The sequence below is a fragment of the Notolepis coatsorum genome (assembly GCF_963971535.1).
Source record: "Notolepis coatsorum genome assembly, chromosome: 5".
Classification (NCBI taxonomy): Eukaryota; Metazoa; Chordata; class Actinopteri; order Aulopiformes; family Paralepididae; genus Notolepis; species Notolepis coatsorum.
The window spans coordinates 160,571,510-160,596,527 of NC_140169.1; positions in this window are offsets into that span (position 1 = coordinate 160,571,510).

The window sequence follows — 25,018 nt, forward strand, 5'->3', positions numbered from 1 at the left end:
CTCCATAACTCTATCTCCCTGTTTTGTTTTCTAGGATAAATTACCACTATAATGACGTGCATGTGTCCAGTCTGAGGTGAGCAGCAGTCGTGACAGAAAAGCCCTAGCACTACAAACAACAGGATTGGAAGACTGGACCTCTACATGGACATATTATAGGCCTATAATAATAAAAAATTTGTGGAATGCAATTGCTTGCCTTGTATTTTTTCTACTGTTGACCAAACTTCTTTCTTGGCTTAATTGAGTAGTATATCAATGGTTACAGTATGAAATGTAAATGCTAAGAAATGCAGAGTAAACAGCTTGAGATATGCTATTCACTGCATTTTCACATGTGCATGTATGAATGTCTTATAGATAGCATTAGGATGTGTAGAAGCACAAGTCTCTCTGCCACTCCCCTGAAATGCTATTATATATATTGAATATAAATAGCCCACATATAATGTGGGCTGATTAATACAATGATGCTTGATTGTGTAACAACTGGTGATATGGCTAATGTAAAATAAGTCAGCTAGCACAGCTAGCATTTAAAGTTCGAAATTGCCGTCATCGCCTAGTGATATAATGTAAATATTAAAGTAGCAGATATGTAAATGATATATCGCAACAGTGATCAATGCACATTGTATTAATAAGTACCAAAAATTGCTGTAACAGTAGTAGCAGAGCCGTATAATTAGTTCTGCCGTTCTGTACCGTTGAAATCAAGTTGACAGGAAGCCTAATTGGAACTACCGGTAGCTACGTGAGCCACGTGATATCCTGTCGGCGAGATCAAAGCGTGTCGTAACTCTTATTAAAGGGCTCTGGCTACTACTAGCTACTGTACCAGAGGAGGAAATGGGAGTCTGAGAGGCGGGGTGTTTAAAGACAATGATAGGCGTTTATTCAACATCAAAGAAGGCTAACATACAACTGTGTTTTACTAACTCCAACCGGGACTATTACCGCTGTCCCACTGCATGTTGATGTTATGAACTCCTCCTAACGTTACCGGAGCTGAAGGTGCCACACGCTAAAATGTCCGTGGGGACCCGCGCCAACCCATAGATAGTTCCAACTCACCGAATTACATAATCCACCACAGTTGCACTCAATATTTAAATAATGTTAGTCTAAATAAATGTAGACAGAAACATAATAATTTCAAGCAGAAAACGAATATTTCCATTAAGAACTGACAATCAGGGAATTTAAACATGGTTGACATTGTTTTTGTGTGTTTATATTAAAGAAAGGAAAGTCTAGTGCTGGCTGAGCATATTGTTTGTTTGCACTAAGCTAATACTTTGACAAATGTAGCCTATATTTTTCTGTCAGTTCGGTCTTTGTGTGCCAAACATTATTTAAGGCTGTAAACACTGTAAACTTTTTATTTAATTTTTAATAAATGAGAAGCATGTTTAGATTTTAGTGTTACATTTTTTTTAATAAAAATTAACGTATATCGAACTGAAAACCGTGACCCCAAAATCGTGATACGAACCAAACCGTCCATTTTGTGAACCGTCCCACCCCTACCGTTTATCATAAAAATTCAGTGCCCCCGAAATAAAAAAGAAAAGCCCCCGAAAATCAATTAAGGGGGGCAAAAAAAGCCCTTGAATTTTTTTTTTCTAACCCTGATGCAGGGTTTCCCCCCCCAAAAAATGGAATAATTTCAGGTAATTAACATTACATATCTCTTGTTGTGGAATTAACACAACATTATGCATACTTTTGACAATAAATAAAATCAGAATTTGTTCTTACTTGCTTGCCTGGGTAAATAAAGGTTATAGAGATGTAAAAAAATAAAAATAAAAAATTGAAAACCGATACCGATATTTTCCGATATCACATTTTAATGCCGATATCGGCCGATAATATCGGTAGGCCGATAATATCGGACATCCCTAATTTAAACCTTTAAGTGTGCAGGGAATGCAAGTACCTTATTAGGTGAAATTACCCTTCAAACTCTTCCTTTGCAGGTGTAATACCAACAAAGTACCAATGGAAATATTCAAGGTTATAGGAATGCAAATACCTTATTAGGTGAAATTACCCTTTAAACTATCTTTCTTTACAGAAGAACCATCAGCGATTCAACTATAATCAATATGTTATCAATGAGATTCAAGTATCTTACTGGGTGCATTGACCCTTTAACTCTTCCTCTTTACAGGAGAACATCAGTGGTTCAGGTATCTTATTGGGTGAATTTACCCTTTAACTCTCCCTTGTTACAGGAGAAATATCAGTAGTTCAAGTATCTTACTGGGTGCATTGACCCTTTAACTCTCCCTTTTTACAGGAGAATTATCAGTAGTTCAAGTATCTTACTGGGTGCATTGACCCTTTAACTCTCCCTTTTTACAGGAGAAACATCAGTAGTTCAAGTATCTTACTGGGTGCATTGACCCTTTAACTCTCCCTTTTTACCGGAGAAATATCAGTACCCATATATACAATGTGCATCAATCAAATACAAAATACAATATCAAAATACAAAGGGTGAAACGGGGTCAAAAACCCTTGGAAGTCCTTGTGTTCAAGTTCAATCAGTTCATATCATAGAAAAGGATACACACACCGTCCTTGGAAGTTCTTGTGACTCAAGTTCAATTAGTTTGTTAATTCCTGATCCACTTCCTCACTGGGAATGAGGAAGGTAATTCACAATCCTACTAGATTGTTGAGGCATTTTTTCATTGCTTTTAGAATGGATAATCAATCAGGCTACTTTTGGTTATGCTGAGCTAAAGTAGGCTACAATATCACAGCATGTGGGAACGTCCATTTGACTTATGCTAAATTAGGCTAAAGTGCACTAGCACATGGAAACATTCCTCACATTCCATATTAAACTCTCAAAAGCAGTAGAAATGTATATAGATGTATATATATGTTCTTATCATACAGCATATCAATACAATTATAAGTACTTCTGAAATGGTTTCTTTCTAGTTTTCATTTAACCAAATTGAGCTTGGAGCTTCGCTAGCATGACTCAGGATGAAGCTACATTATTAGCTAGCATACAGTCCGCCAACGTAGTTCGTGTCGTGCAGATAACGTTGTTAGCCGATTAGCATTGAACTAGCGATTTTATACATTCGACAATGAAACAGCACAATATTGATGAAACTCACCAAAACCACCTCTGGAAGTGGTATGTTCTTTAACAGCAACAACCTCTTCGGTTTTGTAACTGGGGGAATCTTTTATGCCTGTTTGATAACTATTTCGTGGTGCTAGTTCATTTCGGTTCTATCAGCATTCAGTATCTTGTCATTCTCCGTCAATCTCATCTGCGTGAGGCGAGGCGTGAACTGCACACTTAACTGACGTTCTGAGTAGGGATGGGTACCGTTCACATTTTAACCGATACGGTACCGGCACCTGTGAATAGATACCGGTACCCAGGGCCGCCTGGGAGAAATGCGAGGCCCTGTGCGAGATTTAAACGTGAGGCCCCCCCCCCCCCCCCCCCTCCCCCAAAAGGTAATTTTTTTTTCTTTTTTTTTTTTTCATACAGTCAACATATTCTTAAATAATAGCGCTGCCCGAGGCTGGGCATGATACAGTCAACATATAGCAAGAGAGAGAGCGAGAGAGAGCTCCCGTTCTACAGTCAATATACATTGTACAGAGAGAGAGAGAGAGAGAGAGAGAGAGAGAGAGAGAGACACACATTGGAAAGAAATTGAAATGCTATTTGGCCCTAAACAGAGAGTACACAGTGGCAGAATACCTGAGCACTGTGACTGAAGATCCTTGACTAGGTACAGACTCAGCAAGCACAGCCTAGCCATCGAGAAAGGCCGCCATAGGCAGACTGTGTGTGTTAGAAAGAGAGAGAGAGAGAGCATGTGTGTTTGTCGTGTGTGTGTGTGTTAGAGAGAGAGCATGTATGAGAGATCCAAAAGGACAAAGATCAACACTTAAATCCAAAGAGAAGAGGGTCTATACCAGAGAAAACAAAGCAGCAAGGAGCCAATGGCCGACATCAGCTAAATAGGCTAGCCAGGTAATGACACCAGGCCACACACAGCTTTGGCCAACGGCCCAACACTACCCAAGCTACCCAAAATTCACACACAGCACATGTCGTATCTCCAAATGTTGTGAAGTAACATATGTTTTGCCTGGAAAAAAACATCGTTATTAACAAAACATTCGGGAGGGGAAGGAAGGAAGAGTGGGGTAATGTCATTACATTTTCATTCATCTTACCTGCACCAAGGAACGCAGGGCGAAAGGCCGCAACACAGGTCTCCACGTTGACGAAAGGCTTCTCGCTGGAGGGACAAAAATAAGCTATGGCCGGAGCCTTGTCATGGTGCAGGCCCGACTACATCTTCTGTCAAAGATGATGTCGTAGTCAGAGTGCCAGAACCCCCTGCTATTCTCACGGCTAATGTCAATGGTCGTAGCACAAGCTAACAGCTAACTCTAGGCTAACTGATAGCATCAAGCTAACGTTCCCAGCCGAGCGCAGCCGGCAGCTAACGTCGTAGCTAAACAGCTAACTGGCTAACAGTTAGCTCAACCCGGCTATCGCTAACCATTAGCTGACGCAGAAGCAAGCTATGCGGCTACCACTGAAAAACTGTAACGTGAGAAAAGCAATACAGGTGCTGACACCAGGCCACACACCGTTAGCTACTACACTACTACAACAGCTAGTCGGCCAGTTTGGCTCCAGAGAGAGAGAGAGAGAGAGAGAGATCCACGGCGGGAATAGAATAGAGGGCATTAAAAACTCACCAAACGTTCAAAAGGATGGAGACAACCGCGTGGAGTTGACGAAGTTCATCTGCCGAACGACCATCATCTTCATCTTGGCTGCACGCGCTGTCTCTAGGTTAGCTAACGCTAGTTAGCATTTAGCTAAGCTAGCTACTAGCCGACATCATCATGGCTATATCCCGACTGAACCACACTTAATATTATAACGTAGCTAAAGCTAACTAGCTGTCCCTGTCTTTAACCGGGATGGCTAGTGTTACGAAGGATCAGATTAAACCGAATATATATATTTACGAATTGATATATATTGCATAATATTTGTATATCGTCTGATATCCCTTGTGTATTCTTTGTACATATACACGGAATATCCCTTTACCTAGTACAGACCATAATATTTCGTTCTCCTATTGGACAGCGGTCCCTTAGGCGCCACTGCCATACCCCCAAGGTCTAGTTCAAAGTCACCGCCAAAGACATGCCCGGACATGAACGGCTCTGCGCAAGAATACGAGACAGGAATAAGGCTGGTACTAGTTTGTTCACCTAACGTATAAATACGGCGCAGGTGGATACAGAAGTTAGTTAACCTATCCAAGTGAAGCCTCACCCATGATACAACGTGCGGTGAAGTAAGGCCTGTTTGGCCCCAAATAGAGCATTGAGACCGCGTGCAAATTGATAACTGAAGTATCAGAGTTTAACGCTGTACCGTCGAGTTCGACCTATTCTATTAATTCAGTAATAGTATATTTATGTATAGTGTATCGTGCGGCTACCGTTCTACAGTGACCAGCATCACCAACGTTTCCTCGTACCAGCTAGTGTGCTTATCCAGGCTGGGCAGCTTACCCTGGCGCCTTCACCCGAGGAGCCCTAGACGAGGACCGTGTGGACATGTACACTGGATAACCTACCCGACGACTACATAGCCCTTTTCGGCTGGATTATATTTGCTTTGGTCCTGTAACTGATGGAGCGGAGAATCGTCTACACCCACAATTGTGTGGGATTTACCCTGTGAGGAGCAACGTCGAGCCCGCCTCTAAGAAGCCTGAGGCTGGCTAGCTTTCTTCCATGCGGAGCTGCATGCCGGAGAACAGCTGTTATTCGTCTGCGGATCAAGAGATTATTGCACCGTCTCCTGTACTTGGAGTCTCCCTATTCTTCGTTGACCCAGACTCTGCTACCGACAAATCCTCTCCCCTTGCTGGCCTACAACCGGAGGGACCCTACCAGTATCTCCCGCTGCCCTACTAGTGTACCATAGATATAATTCCTAAGATACAGGTGGTATTCATTATCTCCTGCGTAATATGATAATGGACTTACGTTATTGATTTACTCACGCACATTCTTCGCCTTATAAGCGCGACTCTACGTAAAGTATTGTTATATACTATCATTGCTGCTAATAAATATTATTATAACCCAGATTTGTGTGGAACCGTGTCATTGTGGAAGTGTTCATCTGATATACCTGTGTACTGTATGGCCAGTAGTAATGTACATAAGACAGTAGTGGTTTAATGATACCATACTTATTTAATACAGTCAGGGAATTGTACCCCTCAGTTAAAATTGGTCCTTCGAGCCGGAGGGTAACTAGCGTAATATTAATATAGTATTAATATTGACATGGCCAATGATGAACACTCCACAAACGGTTCTCCTAAAATAGATCGCCCGCAGCGTAGACGGCAGCCACCTCAGTACTTAGAGGACTACGCTGCCAGTATACTACCTAGCTTTCTACAGACGTTAAACGCGGAAAAAGCGGATAGTAAAAGTATGTCAAACCCTAACGACCAGGCGACCCCGCCAGTAGAGACCCTAGTGGGTTCTAACGTAACTGACCAAGCTCACGGGGGGGACCAGGAGGGACCTGACATGACTCTACCCCCCGCCAACGTCGACGAGGTAGTCCCCGGAGAGCTCCAGGATAAAGAAAGCCCTCCAGGGACGGAACCCGACCCACCACAAGAAGAGACGCGCACCCAGGAGATGGATCTCCTCGGTACGCGACAGGAGAACGGATCTCCAACGAGTACTACCAGAAGCCGATCACCTCTACCAGCGTCTTCCCCCAGCGAGGCGGACAAGATGCTGGGGCAGGCCTTTATCGCCACCCTGGCAGCCTCAACCGAACGCGATCGACTCCAAGCACAGACGCTTAGCGAGCGCGAACATTCTTCCATGGAACAAGAACGCTTCCACGCGAAACTCCAAGCACAAGCCCTTAGTGAACGCGAACACTCTGCGACCGAGCGAGAGCGCTTCCAGGCGCAGCAACGGAGTGACGAAGACCGCATACGCCTAGAGACTAGACGCCTCCAGACGGAAGAGAATATGGAAAGAGACCGCGCCGAAGCCCAGCGCGCCGCCGCCGGTGCCCAACGCGAAGCAGAGCGCGACCTCGCTCACACCAAGCGCGAAGCCGAGCGCGACCGATTACAAGCGCAGATAATGGAGCAACTGATTGCCAGGGTAACCCCCTCTCCCTCCGCACGGGGCTCCAGGGCCTCGTCAAGACAAGGGTCTAGGGCACCCTCCCCTACCCGATCAAACGACCCTGAGCCTGGCCAACAGAGAGAGCCTATACCCCTCTCCGAACCCCTTCCCCGACCGGTCCAAGCGAGACCCAGCAACAGGGAAGAACCGGCCTATGACGCGGAGAGACTAAATAGACGACTACAGGATCTAGATGACCTGGCAGAGGAAGAAGAAGAGGGAGAGGAGGAGAGTCAAGCCCAACAGCATCACCCTACTCCACAGGACCAGGAGGTCCAGTACAGCCCAGACTTTACCCCCGCGGCTCTGCGCTACAGACCCCCGACTCAATTCACGGGTGAGCTTGACGCACAACCAGCCCAGAGGAACAGCACCTGGGTACGCGGGCCTTGGTACCCGACAGGTACCAGCCCACCACGACAAGTAAGAGGAGACTCGCCTAGGAGGCCTCTCCTCCAACGCTCACCGATGTGCCAGCCATCCATGGCATCGTACCTTGGCACACCGACGTTCCCGGACTTCACACACGAGAACAGAGCACAGTACACAGAGCTACGAATGTGCTTAGAGACAATGATGTCTGATGTAACAGATGAACCGTACAAGTATGCTATCCTACTCAAGCACCTGAAGGTGCCCAGAGCGCACAATATAGCGCTGGCATATTCCACCTCTACTACCCTGTACACCGCGGCTCTAGCAGCCCTCGACCAACGATATGGACGCATATGGGACTACGTAATACAAGAGATAAGGAATATTGACCGTCTACCCCCAGCCACAGACAATCGCTCACTAGATGACCTGTCTATCAAGGTACAATCCCTGGTAGGGATGCTGGGGGCGCAAAAGGAAAAGGGTATGCACGAACTGTACGCAAACTCTAATGTTGAGAGGATTTTAGAGAAGCTTCCGCCCGCCCGACAAGAGCGCTTCAGGCGGCAAAGAGACCACCGTGATCCTAACGGTCCCGAGCCATCCCTCCTAGACCTAGCCGACTTCCTGGCGAGAGAAGTCAACAGCCTACGGTTGGATACGTTCGTGCGGAGCACACCAAGCTCCAGAGAGGGACCTAGGAGAGCAAACGATGGCCGCAGGCTAGTGACCGTCATGCACCAAGCCGAATCAGTACCGAGCAACAAGAACCACAGTACCCCCTCGATGAAAGAGAAGTGGAAGATTGTATGCCCGTACTGCGAAAAGGAACACTGGCTGTCACACTGTGACACGTTCAAGAAGATGACCGCCGACGAGGTGAGTCAATGGATAAAGTCCAACCGACGCTGTTACCGATGTGCGTGCAGTCACATGGCAGCCGAGTGCCGCTTAAAGAAGAGGTGTAGTCGGTGTGACGGAGCCCACTTGGACGTCCTACATGACAGTAACAGAAGAAAGCCTGCACCCTCAAGCAGCACAAAGGCAAGTGTTATGTACATTGACCCCGCCAGCAGCGGGGGCGCCCGGGTGCTCTTGAAGGTGGTCCGCGTAACATTGAGTTACGAAGACAAGGTCATGGACACTTACGCCGTCCTTGACGACGGGTCAGAGAAGACCCTTCTCCTCGCGTCCGCTGCGGCCCAGCTGGGGCTGCGGGGGAGCGAAGAAACGATGACGATTCGGACAATAAGAAGAGACCTGAAGACGATCAAGGGCGAGAATGTCTCCTTCACTATCGCAGCAAGCGGGCAGCCAGAGAGACGTATAGGATCACTAACGCTTTCACCAGCCAAGACATAGGTCTGTCGCAGTACACCTACCCCATCGCCAAGCTGATGGATAAATATGTGCACCTGCGTCAACTACCTATACCGCTCATAGACGGTGCCACCCCGACCCTGCTGATAGGATCCGACCATGCACACCTCATCGTCCTGATGGACCGGGTCCACACTGGGCCCAGAGGCTGTCCAGCAGCAGTCGAGACCCGCCTAGGATGGACACTACAAGGCCCCCTCTCTAGGTCTCCTAACCGAACAGCAGCCACTAGCTGCCTCCACTCCAGAGTGACAGAAGAAGACACCACCCTCCTACAGCACGTCGAGAGGCTATGGACACTAGAGACAATGCCCTTTAAGAACGAAAAGAAACACATTCGTTCCAAGGAAGACATTTATGCCATAGCCCTCCTCGAGCGGGGGACAAAGAGAGTCAAAGTCAACGGAGTGATGAGATACGCAACTCCACTCCTGAGGCGAGAGGGTATGCCTACCTTCCACGCCCCAAAAGAAGCGACGGAGCGGTATCTATCGAACACAGAGCGGCGCCTAGCCAGAGACCCCGCTCAAGCGACTGTGTACCGCGCTGAGATTGACAAGCTAATCACAGCGGGACACATAAAGAAAATTGACATTAAAGAGGCCGATCAGACGACCGAATCATGGTACGTGCCGCACCACAAAGTCCACCACAACGGCAAGGATCGTATTGTGTTTAACTGCAGCTACCAGATCGGATCACAAAATCTGAATAAAGAGCTCTTGCCCGGCCCAACACTCGGCCCCTCTCTACTAGGCGTGTTGCTACGTTTCCGCCAAGACAAGGTGGCCATCAGCGGCGACATCAAAGGGATGTTCCTGCAGGTGCGACTAGTGGAGGAGGACAAGCCCCTGCTGCGGTTCTTATGGAGAGAGAGGATCGGGGATGAGCAACCATCCATCTATCAATGGGAAGTCCTCCCTTTCGGAACCACATGCAGCCCATGCTGTGCTACGTTCGCACTGCAAAAACACGTCGCAGAGGACCCAGCAGCTGATGAAGAGGTCCGACAAAGTGTAGGAAATAGTTTCTACGTGGACAACTGTCTGCAAAGCATCTCGACGCCAGAAGAAGCCGAGGCCCTCCTACTCAAGCTCCGCGCCTCCCTGATCAAAGGCGGCTTTGATCTCCGGCAGTGGACCAGCAGCGACCCTCAAGTATTGCGCAGCCTCTCCCCAGAGGACAAGGCAGCAAGCAGCGAGACCTGGATGGCGACCATCCCAGGAGAAGCCCAAGAAATGACATTAGGACTAGTCTGGCGCTTCAAAACAGACTCGCTCCATTATAAACACACACCCCTGACCAAGGAGCAGGGAAGGTCGACTTCACTACCGACCACAAGACGGAGTGTATACAGAACACTCGCCAGACAATATGACCCGTTGGGATGTATTCTACCTTACACCACCAGGGCAAAGATGATTGTAAGAGCGTTATGGGACAAGGACCAGGGCTGGGACGACCCCATACCCGAACACCTTGCCTCCACATGGAGAGAGTGGGAGACAGAACTCAGCTCGCTCCCAGGTGTCAACATACGCCGCAGCTACTTCCCACCCACAGTGAGGCCGGAGACGTGCCAGATGGACCTGCACGTCTTCAGCGACGCCTCCGAAGTAGCCTACGGTTCGGTGGCCTACTTGCGTGCCCGAGAGGAGGGAGGAGAAATACAAACTGCCTTCATCCTGGCTCGCTCAAGAATAGCCCCCCGCAAGCAACAATCTATCCCACGTCTAGAGCTCTGCGCAGCCCTAGCAGGAGCGCAACTCGCCACGTTAATCCAACGTGAACTCACCATCCCGGTGCAAAGAACAATCCTGTGGTCAGACTCCATGACCGTACTGACATGGATCCAGTCCGATTCGTGTAGATACAAGGTCTTCGTGGGAGTCAGAATCACAGAGATCCAAGATTTAACAGAAGCAGCAAGCTGGAGGTATGTGGACACAAAACACAACCCAGCTGACGTCATCACCCGGGGAATGTCCCTGGATGACCTCACCCGTCACAATCTATATAGTGACGGGCCCGAGTTCCTCAAGCTCCCGGAAGAAGAGTGGCCTACACCCACCCCACGGGAGGCGAGTGAAGAGGAGGCAGAGAAGAAGAAATCTATGTTCTGTGGGTTGACACACACACTCGTCCCCACAGATCCCAACATAGACGACTGCCTCACCCTTGAGAGTGCGCAGCTAAAGACATTCCTGTGGCACCACCCAGAGGTTCAGCCCACTACTGACATTACTGCAGCTAACTACGAAGAAGCAGAACTCCTTCTGCTACAGCGAGCCCAGAGAGACTCGTTCCCCGACGAGCTAGACTGTCTGCAGGGATCAAAGCCAGTCCCGTCAGACAGCAGACTGCTCCACTTGGCCCCTGAGAGCGACGCCCATAATCTCATCAGAGTGGGTGGTCGTCTGAGGAGAGCCCCAGACTTACCGGATGACGTCAAGTACCCGATAGTCTTAAACAGCCGACACAAGGTCACAGAGCTCATCATAAAGAAATACGACGAGGACGTGCACCACGCCGGGGCAGAGAGAGTCTTCGCGGAGATCAGACGTCGTTATTGGATACTGCAAGGAAGAGAAGCAGTACAACGCTACCAGCGGACTTGTCTAGACTGTCGTAAATGGCGAGCACAGCCCAGTATACCCAGGATGGCTGACCTACCCCCCTGTCGCCTCCGACTCGGCGACAAGCCTTTTCACTCCACCGGTATGGACTGTTTCGGCCCGCTGTATGTAAAGAAAGGAAGAGGGACTGAGAAGCGGTGGGGTATTGTATTCAAATGCATGACCACCCGAGCGATACACATAGAACTCCTTCCAACCATGAGTACAGACTCATTCCTTATGGCCTTCCGGAGATTCACATCGCGGAAAGGGAAACCGTCTATATTATTGTCTGATCACGGGACAAACTTCAAAGGCGGAGAAAGAGAGCTGAGAGAGAGCTTCCAAGCTATGGGCCCAGAACTTAAGACCCACCTCGCTCCCTCTCAGATTGATTTCCAGTTTAATCCCCCGAATGCACCTCACTTCGGTGGAACTTGGGAACGAGAAGTACGTTCAATAAAGACAGCCCTGTACGCCGTGCTTGGGGCCCAGACCGTGGCGGAAGAAGTCCTCACGACAGTCCTCACGGAGATCGAGGGAGTATTGAACTCAAAGCCCCTCGGTTACGTCTCAAGTGATGTAGCAGATGTCGACCCAGTCACCCCCAACACTCTCTTGATGGAGCGGCTGGACCCCGCGCTACCACAGACAGTGTACAGGCCTGAAGAAGCGAACGGCCGAAGAATATGGAGGTACAGTCAAGTATTGGCTGACAAGTTTTGGAACAGTTTCCTCCTCCACTATCTACCGTCTCTACAGACCCGCCAGAAATGGGTGAAAGAAAGAGACAATTTGACAGAAGGAACAGTCGTCATGATTATCGACCAGTCACTACCCCGAGCTATGTGGCCGGCCGGCCGCGTAAGCAAAGTGATCACTGGTGCAGACGGAAAGGTCAGAGCAGCAGAAGTGCTCGTCCAAGGGCGGACATACACCCGGCCCGTGGCGAGGCTGATAGAGTTGCCAAGGCTCCCTGACACTTTTGATGACGACCCTGACCCCCTGACTTTGTGAACTGCCCTACCATCACAACGGACATTGAGTAGTGGACAGTGCGGTTAATCTGTCTCTGCTTATCTAATTAGGTGGGACTAATTAGGAGGCGGCTGTTACGAAGGATCAGATTAAACCGAATATATATATTTACTAATTGATATATATTGCATAATATTTGTATATCGTCTGATATCCCTTGTGTATTCTTTGTACATATACACGGAATATCCCTTTACCTAGTACAGACCATAATATTTCGTTCTCCTATTGGACAGCGGTCCCTTAGGCGCCACTGCCATACCCCCAAGGTCTAGTTCAAAGTCACCGCCAAAGACATGCCCGGACATGAACGGCTCTGCGCAAGAATACGAGACAGGAATAAGGCTGGTACTAGTTTGTTCACCTAACGTATAAATACGGCGCAGGTGGATACAGAAGTTAGTTAACCTATCCAAGTGAAGCCTCACCCATGATACAACGTGCGGTGAAGTAAGGCCTGTTTGGCCCCAAATAGAGCATTGAGACCGCGTGCGAATTGATAACTGAAGTATCAGAGTTTAACGCTGTACCGTCGAGTTCGACCTATTCTATTAATTCAGTAATAGTCTATTTATGTATAGTGTATCGTGCGGCTACCGTTCTACAGTGACCAGCATCACCAACGTTTCCTCGTACCAGCTAGTGTGCTTATCCAGGCTCTGCAGCTTACCCTGGCGCCTTCACCCGAGGAGCCCTAGACGAGGACCGTGTGGACATGTACACTGGATAACCTACCCGACGACTACATAGCCCTTTTCGGCTGGATTATATTTGCTTTGGTCCTGTAACTGATGGAGCGGAGAATCGTCTACACCCACAATTGTGTGGGATTTACCCTGTGAGGAGCAACGTCGAGCCCGCCTCTAAGAAGCCTGAGGCTGGCTAGCTTTCTTCCATGCGGAGCTGCATGCCGGAGAACAGCTGTTATTCGTCTGCGGATCAAGAGATTATTGCACCGTCTCCTGTACTTGGAGTCTCCCTATTCTTCGTTGACCCAGACTCTGCTACCGACAAATCCTCTCCCCTTGCTGGCCTACAACCGGAGGGACCCTACCAGTATCTCCCGCTGCCCTACTAGTTTACCATAGATATAATTCCTAAGATACAGGTGGTATTCATTATCTCCTGCGTAATATGATAATGGACTTACGTTATTGATTTACTCACGCACATTCTTCGCCTTATAAGCGCGACTCTACGTAAAGTATTGTTATATACTATCATTGCTGCTAATAAATATTATTATAACCCAGATTTGTGTGGAACCGTGTCATTGTGGAAGTGTTCATCTGATATACCTGTGTACTGTATGGCCAGTAGTAATGTACATAAGACAGTAGTGGTTTAATGATACCATACTTATTTAATACAGTCAGGGAATTGTACCCCTCAGTTACAGCTAGCCTGACTGAACTGTCTAACATGCAACAACTTTCATCTTCAGTCCATCTGCGGACGATGTCCTCTTCATCTTGGCTGGCATCCAATGCTGCACGCGCGAAATAGTCAGACGCTAGTGATGGGTCGGTCATGAGCGACTCGTTCATAAGAGCCAATTCATTGCCGTGAGCGTGAGTCGAATCGCTCACGTCTGGCAATGAGTCGGTTCACGCCCCCCCCCCCCCCCCCCCCCCCCGGCACGCACACAGACGCACACAGTGAACTCAACAGATGCTACCTGGCTGTAACCCCTCCCCTCATTGAAACCAATTCTGCTGCCTGCAGAGCCAGGAACGTGTCTAATGTGAAATATATAAGCATATAAGCAAAACTAGATTTTAGGTCTGTGATGAAAAAGGGCCTCGCGGGAAGGGGGGCCTCGCAAAAAAAATTATATATAAAAAAAATAAATAAAATAACAAATAAAAAAATATATTTTCTTTTAATTTTTTTTAATTTTTTTTTGTGCGAGGCCCCCCTTCCCAAGAGGCCCTGTGCGACCGCACTGCTCGCACACCCCCTGAGGCGGCCCTGCCGGTACCCAACAGTACCCTTTTTCGGTACTTTAATCTCTAAAAATTTAATATACCTACCTCAGTCGTAAAAAAATATTCCAAACTTCAAATAACTACACTTTCGACCATTTTCGGCTTGCCATTGCCCCGACTGCTTTGTTGTTGAATCAAGTCAAATCCTAGGTAAGCGTATTGTAGAGGAGCCAAAGCTATATATTTAGGTTATTGTATTATATGAATGTTTATATGTTTATTTTATAACATTGAAACGGCATTAGGAATATTGATTGGATTTAGATAAAGTCATTGAACCGTATTATTTGTCATAATAGAACATTCTAGAACATTCGTGATGTCACAGTATGATGTCATAGTCAAACATTCTAGAACATTTGTGATGTCACAGTATGATGTCATAATGGAACATTCTAGAGCATTCGTGATGTCACAGTATGATGTCATAATCAAACATTCAAAACATTTGTGTATCTATATATATTCAACAATTCTCTGTGGTGGGGAGCATAGTGTAGCGTTTAGGGGGTGTGAGGTGATGAAGGAGGAGGTCGAGGTGATGAAGAAGGAGGTCACGGTTCGGAGAGTGAGAAGGGAGGGTAAGTTGTCGTATGCTGAGGCGGTTAGCAGGGTAGGACAGGGCAGCCAAGAAAGGGTGCAGGGGGTTGGAGAACGGCATTTGGCAGAGAGGGTAGAGCAGGAGGATAGAGAGAGGGTAAGGGAGGAGAAATTTGGGGCTGAGAGGGAGCAAGCAGCCCAGAATAAGATCGCAGGGGGCAAGGAGGGTCCCGCGGAGGGGGGCTCAGACAGGAAGTAGCAGCATTAGCTGCACTCCAATGGACAATGCAGGGGAAGACGGGTTCCAGTAGACTGCGGGAAAAGAAGAAGAAGAAGAAGAAGAGCCCATCAAAAGAATTGCGGAGGCCAGTAATACGCCACGATGTGTCTACACTGCCGGAAATTCAAAAAAGAAGAAGAAGAAGAACTCATTGTGCATCTTGAAACAGTGCTGAGCAGTACTGAACAGACTAAACAACATAGATTGAAGCCTGCATTTCTAGACCATGGGCCCTGTTTCATGTACCTGGATAACTGAGTTAGCCGGATAACTTTAGCTGGATAACTGGGTTAGCCGGACTTTCGGGTTTCATGTACGTGTATTTTCCAAATCACCATGACAACATATCCAAAAGTTTGAGCCTGGTCGAAAGCAGAGTTCAAGTTCAAGTTAGCCTGAACTATCGCCACGCCCCCGCAAAGAAGTGACAGCCCGTTTCCTGAAACTATTCCCACAGTCTACGATCTGCATTATACCATTCTGAATTACGTTTTTGTGCTCCATTCTTCCAGAGGGGGCTTTTGAAATGTAAAATAGACCCAAAATGCTGATATTAAATTCACTTTGTCCTAAATAATGCACGTTATATATACCGTGGCGACGGTGGCGCTCGCTCGTGCGATGTACACATGATGTGGTTATTTTAATTGTAACTGGGATTAAGATGTCTGATGAGATGCGCTGTTTGACGGATTTGAGAAATTGAATGAGCCGTTGACGTCACATTAATGAATGAGGATAAAGAGATAAACTTCATTCAAAACAAAGGATATTCTAAACACGGGTCTCTCGTACATTAATGTATAAACAATGAATTTATCCCATCTGGCCCAGTGGCCCAGCGGTAGTGCTCAAGCTTGCCAATCCAACGACCGGGGTTCAAATCCCGGTGTTTCCATTATGATTTTTTTGAATATAATATTAATGATTATACGCCAAAGTAGCCTGGTTTTAAGTTAAAATATTATAAATCTACATGCATTGAGGATGTCATTCTTTATATAGCTCTCAACGTGCACCAAATTGAATTATTCCTATATTGCAAAAAGAAGGAAAAGACTAGGGTCTTGAACCCGGGTCGTCCGTGTGAAAGTCAAAAGAAGAACCCGTTACACCACAGAGAAGATAAGTAAAAGCTTGACTATACATCAATCAATGGGTAAGAGAGCCGTATCGTAATTCTGTATAACAGTTAACTAATAATTTCCGCTAGCAAGATCTCATTTGATTATTCAATCCAGCAGGCAAGTTTAAAGAAATATAATCTGATTGATTGAGGTAATGAGGGACTTAGAATTAGCCTATAGATAACGCATTTAACTTGTCGGCGAGGCGATTGAGCCGTATTGCAATCTGTCAATAAAGTCTTAAATCAATTAATCAATCAATGCCGTTGAGAATCAGGATCTCTGCCATCGATACGTGCTGGCTTTTCACCTAAAACGGCCGCGCGCATTTAGCCTGACTCGCAAGTCTGGCTTGAGTTAACGAGACTGAATCCACCTTTGTGAAACAGGAAAATCCCAGCTTCGAACATCGGGTTAACTGAAGCTGGATAATGGACATCTTGATCGACTTAGTTGAACCACGTACATGAAACAGGGCCCAGGGTGCCTTGCCTACCATTTTGCTGTGGAAAGAGCCGGCAAGTTTATTTACGGCTTTCAGGTGAGGAGGAATTTTCATGTGTCGAGTCGGCTGTGATTTTGGAGACTGGGAAAATACAGTTTTCTTACCTTGTAGTAGTGACGTGAATATTTAGGAAAATAGCTTTAGGATCACTTCTGTAAAGAAAGACTTCGCTGTGGAAGAGAAATAAACCATTTGGATATCTTTGTTTTACACCGGAGCGGCTGTGGACCTTATTTTTCTTTATCAACGAACGTACTACTCACGAGTAAGCAACTTTAACCAGTAGAGTGGAACGTCGGCCCTGATACGTATATTGTGCGTGTGAACATTGACATGAAAAGAAAAAATGTTAAAAAAAATAAAAAAGTGCAAAAAAAATAAATAAATAAAAGAATATTTTTTTATGGTATCTCACGTGAATCAATACTCGGTAGTACCGACGTGTTTCGATAAGTACCTTTAAAAGTACCGAATTCGGTACCCATCCCTAGTTCTGAGGTAACTTAAAGGGGCAGTGAGGCAATTCAAAGGATTTGGTCAAAAGCGTTGTTAACCTCACATGAATATACATATAACCCAATAACATTAACTATTTATGTTCTCACACAATAGCATTAGCTATTTATGTTCTTATTCAATAGCATTAACTATTTATGTTCCTATAACTAAATAGTTATGAATCTGAAACCTGGGTTACATTTGCACAATGGAAATGTCAGTAATCAGGGGGCTAATGTGGCAGTGAGTCCCAGGGGTGTGAGCCGTCTCCGGCACATCAGGAAGCCAATGACTGGATTCATGGACACTTACGAGAGGGAGACAGAGAGAGAGTGGGAGACAGAAAGAGACACACAGAGAGGGGGAGACATGAAGAGAGAGGGAGAGTTGAGTTCCCACTGCAGTTTCCTGGTCTGTCAAAGCTCCACCTCTTGTCTGACTCGAATTACAGGAAATAAACATCAGAGTTTCTACACTCCTCACTGACTCACGTCTACACTTATGAACACACGCTATGAAAACCAGAGACAAAACATGCTCTGAGTTTCAGAAAAGTCAGTCGAAGCTTACCAAAAGCAAGAGCAGTGAACTCCAAGCCCACGTGACTGAACTCAAACTGGAAAGAAACAGACTAAGAAATGACGTAAACTCCATGATCAAAACTGCAAAAAAGAATTTCATGAATGACAAAACTGAGGAAAACAAAAACAATCCACGTGAACTTTGGAAATTACTCAATAATCAACTAGGCTGCAGTAAAAAACTCAAAACCAGATTTTCAAACATAAACATAAAGACGGACAACACGCTCATCACAGACAAGCTGGATGTAGCCAATTACTTAAACATTTTCTTCACAAACATAGCCACAACACTGGTAAACAAACTACCCTCCCACTCAGGGCATTATGGGGTAGAACACATCATAGCCTACTACAATAACCTAGGGGTCCGCAAAGACGATTTCAAACTAGAAATGACAACAACAGCTGAGGTACTCAAAAAACTGAGCGCCCTCCAACCTAACAAGGCCACTGGCCATGACAATATCCCCTCCAAATTCCTCAGAGACTCAGCAGCCGCCATCACCCCAGTCATCACACACATAATAAACCTCTCCATAAAACAGGGACACGTACCAAAATACTTCAAAATTGCCAGAGTAACACCCCTGCACAAAAAGGGCAGCAAATTAGACCCAGGCAACTACCGCCCTGTTTCTATCCTTACCTCCATCTCGAAAGTCATGGAAAAAATAGTATACGAACAGGTCGAAAAGTACCTCCCGGAAAAAAATCGAATCTACGAATTCCAATCTGGCTTCAGAACATCCCACTCCGCTGACACATGCCTTCTCTATTTAAACAACCACATCAAACAAGAGGTGGACGCGGCAAATACTGCGGCATTGTTGGTCATGCTGGACCTACAAAAGGCCTTCGACACTGTCAATCACTCCATTCTGATTGACAAGCTAAAAGCAATTGGTTTTGATAGTCTATCAGTGAGCTGGATGCAATCCTACCTGGAGGGGAGAGAACAGATGGTGGAGGTAAACGGTACCCTATCCCCCCCCCCTCCCAGTGAGCTGTGGTGTTCCACAAGGAAGCATACTAGGACCGCTACTGTTCCTAATTTATGCAAATGACATGTCATCAGCTTGTGACTGCAACTTGTTCCTGTTCGTGGACGAATCAGCCCTGCTCGTCTCTGACAAGAACAAGTTACAGATTGAAAAAACCCTCAGCTTGGAACTAGGCAAAATCTGCATCTGGCTCGCTGATAACAAACTATCATTACACCTGGGTAAAACAGAGTCCATTCTCTTCGGTTCACATAACAAACTCAGCAAGACCGACGGCTTCTCAGTTACAGTGGGTGACAATATTGTCACAAGGAAAGATGAAATTACATACCTAGGTTACATCCTAGAGGCAAATCTTTCCTGTGACAAAATGGCATCCAATAATGTAGCAGCCTGAATATTCTACAAAGTTTTCAGTAGTGCTAACTAACTGTTACTTTCCCTGTGTGTGTATAACGTGTGATTTACAGTGTTCCTTTGGATAGCCTAACAGTGTTCCTTTGGATAGCTCGCCCAGTCTAACGACGAGGTGAGGTGCTACTCTGCTCCGGCTGCAGTATGGACTACTAACAATAACATTGAGCCCTTTTTCCCTTTCTGGAGCGGTCCTTGAGTGGGACCAGTGGAGGTTGCCAGCAGAGGGCGGAGTGGCAGTGGTGGCAGGTGGAGCAGTGGAGAGAAGCAAGCAACGAGGAAGAGGGAGTTACCTGGAGGCGAGGGGAGCAGGAAGCTCTCTTCGGCATTGGACTTGGCCGTGAACGGTCGCAGGCACAACGGGCGTGTGCTTTGGAATAGCCCCGTTGAAGAAGTCAGTGAAGGAGAGCCCCGTCGGAGCGAGCGGCGGGTGATGAGACATACTTGCTAGTGACGGGTTATCCTAGAAGTATCAGCGATAGTGTGTGAGTAAGAGAAACCGAACCCAAGGACTAACGTCTAGAGCTAACGAGACTAACGTCTAACGTTATCGGGTTATAGTAGTTACTGTGTGGGGTATAGTAGTATGCTGCTAACGGCTCCGTCTGACTTGAGTAGACTACCGGGCGCGAGGCGCTGAAGAGACCGGTGGTATAGCCAGCCACGTTGCGTTAGCAGTGTAACCGAATAGCAGGAGGGTGCGTCGAGACCCAAAGCTTAGCTGTGTTTAGGGTAGCCAAAGTATTAGCACGCGCGACAGAAGCAAGCGAGCAACAGCAGCGGTGGACGTTTCCCAGACGGTACAGAGGACGCCTCTTCCCACCAGCAGAGGACACCATACAGCAAGCTCCGCCAGCTAACCACTGCCTGCTGTTCACCCAGCCTGCTGGCTGTGCTCGCGGATCACCGAGGCCACATGTCATCCGGACTAGCGGTGACAAGAGTGGGTCCGCCATCTTGGCTAAGTACTAACAGTACCACATGTATCAACAGCAACGTCCATTGAAGTGAACGCTAACAACCAGTGTCTAAGGGGTACCCCGAACAATTTAAGCCGGCTTAGGTTAGGTTTTCTTTGGTAATGTGGGCCCACATTTACTTGGTTTATTTTGTTATTTGTTTATTTGATTGTTTGATTCTTGAATTCCCAATGTGTCTACATTTTATGCCTGGGTTCCCCCAGTACAAGCGGGGTGGTTTAATGTATTGAGCACTCTGTGCCTATGGTGGGAAGAGCTTCCCCTACATTGATAACAAGAGCACCCGGTGCCATATATTAAGGATTACCCAGGCTTGACTAAAGTAGACCTAATTGGGATCATTGTGTGTGTCTGTTTCTTTGAGTTCCATTTGCTATTCTAATCTCTGGGTAAATATTGTGACTGCATAATTATTTAACCCTTACACCCCATTTACAGAATAGCATTTGAAGGGTCTATACAGGTGGTCAAGGAAGGGTACTGCTTAAAGGGAAGCCCAATAATACTATTGAACTGACAGTCACTGGGTGTGGGAGGGCTGTCGGAGGTACTGAGGGAGTGAGGGTGTGTGGGGAGCTACTGCTGACCGCCTTGGAAGGCGAGGGAGACCAGAGTACCAATCCCCAGGTTAGTAAATCCTGGGCCCCATCCACTCCAACTGCAAGCCCTCCAGAACGACGTTCCCGGCCAAAGACGGGTACATATAGGTCCAATACTATAGTTCCTACTACCCAGTGTCTGTGTACTACTACTCCCACAAGCAGGGATAATCCACCCTTTTACAAAAAGTCAACCAACAAACTTGATTCTTGTACCGGATCTCCTCTCTGGTAAACAAGAATACCCTGAAGACGCTGGCAGGAGCACTCATTCAAGGGTACTACGACTATGCTTGCACCTCATGGTACCAAAGCACCTCAAAAGCGCTAAAAACAAAATTACAAACATCTCAAAACAAACTGGTCAGACTACTGCTTGACCTTACTCCTAGAACCCACCTCACCCCTGCCCACTTTGACAACCTAGGATGGCTTAGAGTAGACGACAGAGTACAGCAACTTGCAATGGGCCCCTCATTTATCAATTTTTCTTAGAAAGTATTCTATTTTCATACGTAAGCACAGAATTTAGAATGTGTGCACGCACAAAAAAAACGGGATTTCTCAACCGTGCGTACACAGGTCCTACGCTCCTCCGTGTTGATAAATACCTCTTTGTTCTACCGTCAATGCTCGTGCATGATTATCCATATATGGTCATGAAACACCCCCCATGGGATGTGAAATAATGGACTGACCCGAGCGGAACTTCACGGGAGATTGTTCACTGAGGCGCTGTCGAACCAAGAAGACACAACCGGTGTTATAATGGGATAAATAAAAGGCTGACTTGTACACGGTGATGTCAGATATCAACGGCTCCCTAAGACCATTGCTGCAATTCTGCCTGGACAGCTCAAAATACTAATAAAGACCGTTCGTTGACCACTGTTTGGCGTTGGTGGTTTGATTGATTGATTGAACAGTTTATTAACAGATTGCAGAATGGGTACAGTACAGTACAGCTCAATACATACAATTGTTAAGGGGATGCAGACCAGAGAAAGACTTTCGTCTTGTTTACATCAGTGTCCCCCATTTTCAATTCATCATTGATTGATTGATTGATTGAAAAGTGTATTAACAGATTGCAGAATGGGTACAGTACAGTACAGCTCAATACATACAATTGTTAAGAGGATGCAGACCTGAGAAAGACTTTCGTCTTGTTTCCATCAGGGTCCCCCATTTTCAATTCATCATATGACACACACGACATACAGATAGACAGTACTGCTACATCTATACATTTATGACATACCAGATTTTCAAATACAGTACTGTTTGTGATACTAAAAAAAATCCAGAAAAAGAGTGTATATACATTTGACATAGAAACTGTGCATTGGAGGAGGTTGGGTAGGTGGGGTGGGGCTGTACATTGGAGGTGGGGGGGGGGGGGGGGGGTTGGGTAGGGGGGGGACAGACTGTACATTGGAATACTGACATACATTTGACATAGAAACTGTACATTGGAGGAGGTTGGGTAGGTGGGGTGGGGTTGGGTGGGGCTGTGCATTGGAGGTGGGGGGGGGGGGGTTGGGTAGGGGGGGGGGGCACTGTACATTGGAATACTGACAAAGCCGTGCTTGGTCTTTATTGTACAACTGGGCTAGGACATTTGTAGGGGCCAGTTTCGAATTGCAGTCTCCCGTAGGTGTTTCAAGTTCAAGTTTCAAGTTTCTTTAATAGTTGTCATACAGAAGTACAGAATACTTTTATACAAAATGCTTCTTACTGTTTCGCTCCAGAGACTGTGTTAGACAAGATAGTATGAAATAAAATAGTATAGCATGTAAAATAGAAGTAAAAATAGAGGTCACAGTGTTCAGTATAGACATATGTACAATGTTCGATGCAGAATAGAAGTAACTGAGTTACCATACAATATACAATATACTATGCAATGTACTAATATACAATACTATATAGTGCAGAGCAGAAATGGGATGAGGTACAATTTAGGTACAATTTACAGTAAGGTGTGCGAGTTGTAGTGCAAATCCTTTACCAATAAATATAAAGTGTAAAGTGTGTTTAGGTGTTCTAAAGTGTGTAAAGTGGGTGCTGCAGTGAGTTGCCCGTTTAAAGTGAGTGTGTGCGTGTGGATGTGTGTGCTGTGCAGTGATGCCAGTAACGCGTTACTAAGTAACGCGTTATTGTAATCTGATTACTTTTCCCCGAAAATAGTAATCTAACGCGTTAATCTTTAAAAGCCAGTAATCTGATTGCAGTTACTTGTCCAAGTGGCTGTGCATCACTATTTCGTTACTATCTCATCATAAATTCATAATGCAGGCGGAATGCAGTATTTTATTTCGTTTTCGACAGTCAAAAATACATTTTGAGCTGTTTTTCTTATTTGGGAGTGACGTGGTGTGGCAGTGAAAGGGTTAAATACAAAAATGTGTCCCGCGGCGTGACTGGTCCCTCTGTCTGTGAGTGACTCTGCTTTGGTCCAATCACATTCCCCATACACAGTCTGCGAATCAGAGGCAGAGTAGGGCGGGTCTTCACAGCACGTCATGTGACATATGCGCCAATCGTGTGACAGCAGGGCTCCGTCGTCGGAGAATTCCACCCCAAAACGCTTGGCAAAATTAAAAGTGAAACCGCAAGATGACTTTTGCGGTTTCTGTTCAGAATTCCACCCCAAAACGCTTGTCTAAACGTAGCCTCAGTCACTACTTCACGGCGGAGGAAACAAAATACTGTCTACCGCTAAAAACAGCACATCCAATTGCATTGAAAGCATCTGGAATCACAACACTAGCCGACGCTTCGACTAGGTACAGGAGGGTTGATGGTGGCAGAGCAAAAGCTCTTATTTGCCAGATTTACAGTTAATTTACATGTTAAAGAGAGACTGATTGTATGTTTATAGAGAGACATTTATAAAAACAATTTAATAGTTACAGTTGATATAATTGAATAGTTCAGCCTGCATTTGTTAGATGTGATACACTGGTTTTGTAAAACCACTGGCTGGCTGCTCTAATGCTGTGAGCATCATAGACTGCTGCTTTACCATACTTGATGGTACAGAAGCTGAAGCACTAGTTTAACAATTTACGTTATGTGCAGAGAAACAAGTTAAAAACAATTTATGCACTTTCAATAAAGCGTTTAAAAAAAAAACGGTTGGGGGAACGACGACGACTTCGTAACCTAGTTACTTTCAAAGTAACTAAGTTACTCTGATAATCAAGTAATCAGTAAAGTAACTTAGATTACTTTTTAAAGGAGTAATCAGTAATCAGTAATCAGATTACTTTTACAAGTAATCTGTGGCATCACTGGTGCTGTGTGCATTTGATGGTTGCTGCATAGTGTTTATTGTTCGTTGAGCAGCCTGATGGCCTGGGGATAGAAGCTGCTTCTGAGTCTTTCTGTGCTCGCCTTAAGACTCCGGTATCGCTTGCTTGACCGCAGCAGTTCAAAGAGGCAGTTGTTCGGGTGGCTGGAGTCCTTGATGATTCTCTTAGCCTTCCCCCTGCACCGCTTGTTGTAAATGTTCTGGAGGGTGGGAAGCCCCCCTCCAATTGTGCGTTCGGCTGAACGTGTCACTCTTTGTAGTCTGCTACGGTCTTGTGCAGTGCTATTCCCAAACCAGGAGGTGATGTTGCCAGTCAGGATGCTCTCGATTGTACATGAGTAGAAGTTCCTAAGGATCTTCTGACTGACATGGGTGTTCTTTGAGTGTTTTTGAAGGTGGGTAGTGATTCACATTCCTTTACAGCTTTGGGTAGGGCGTTCCACATTGATGTGGCATAATTGCGAAACGTGTTTAGTCCCTTGTTTGAGCCGAATCTGGGTTTTACATGATTTGTGGAGCTCCCT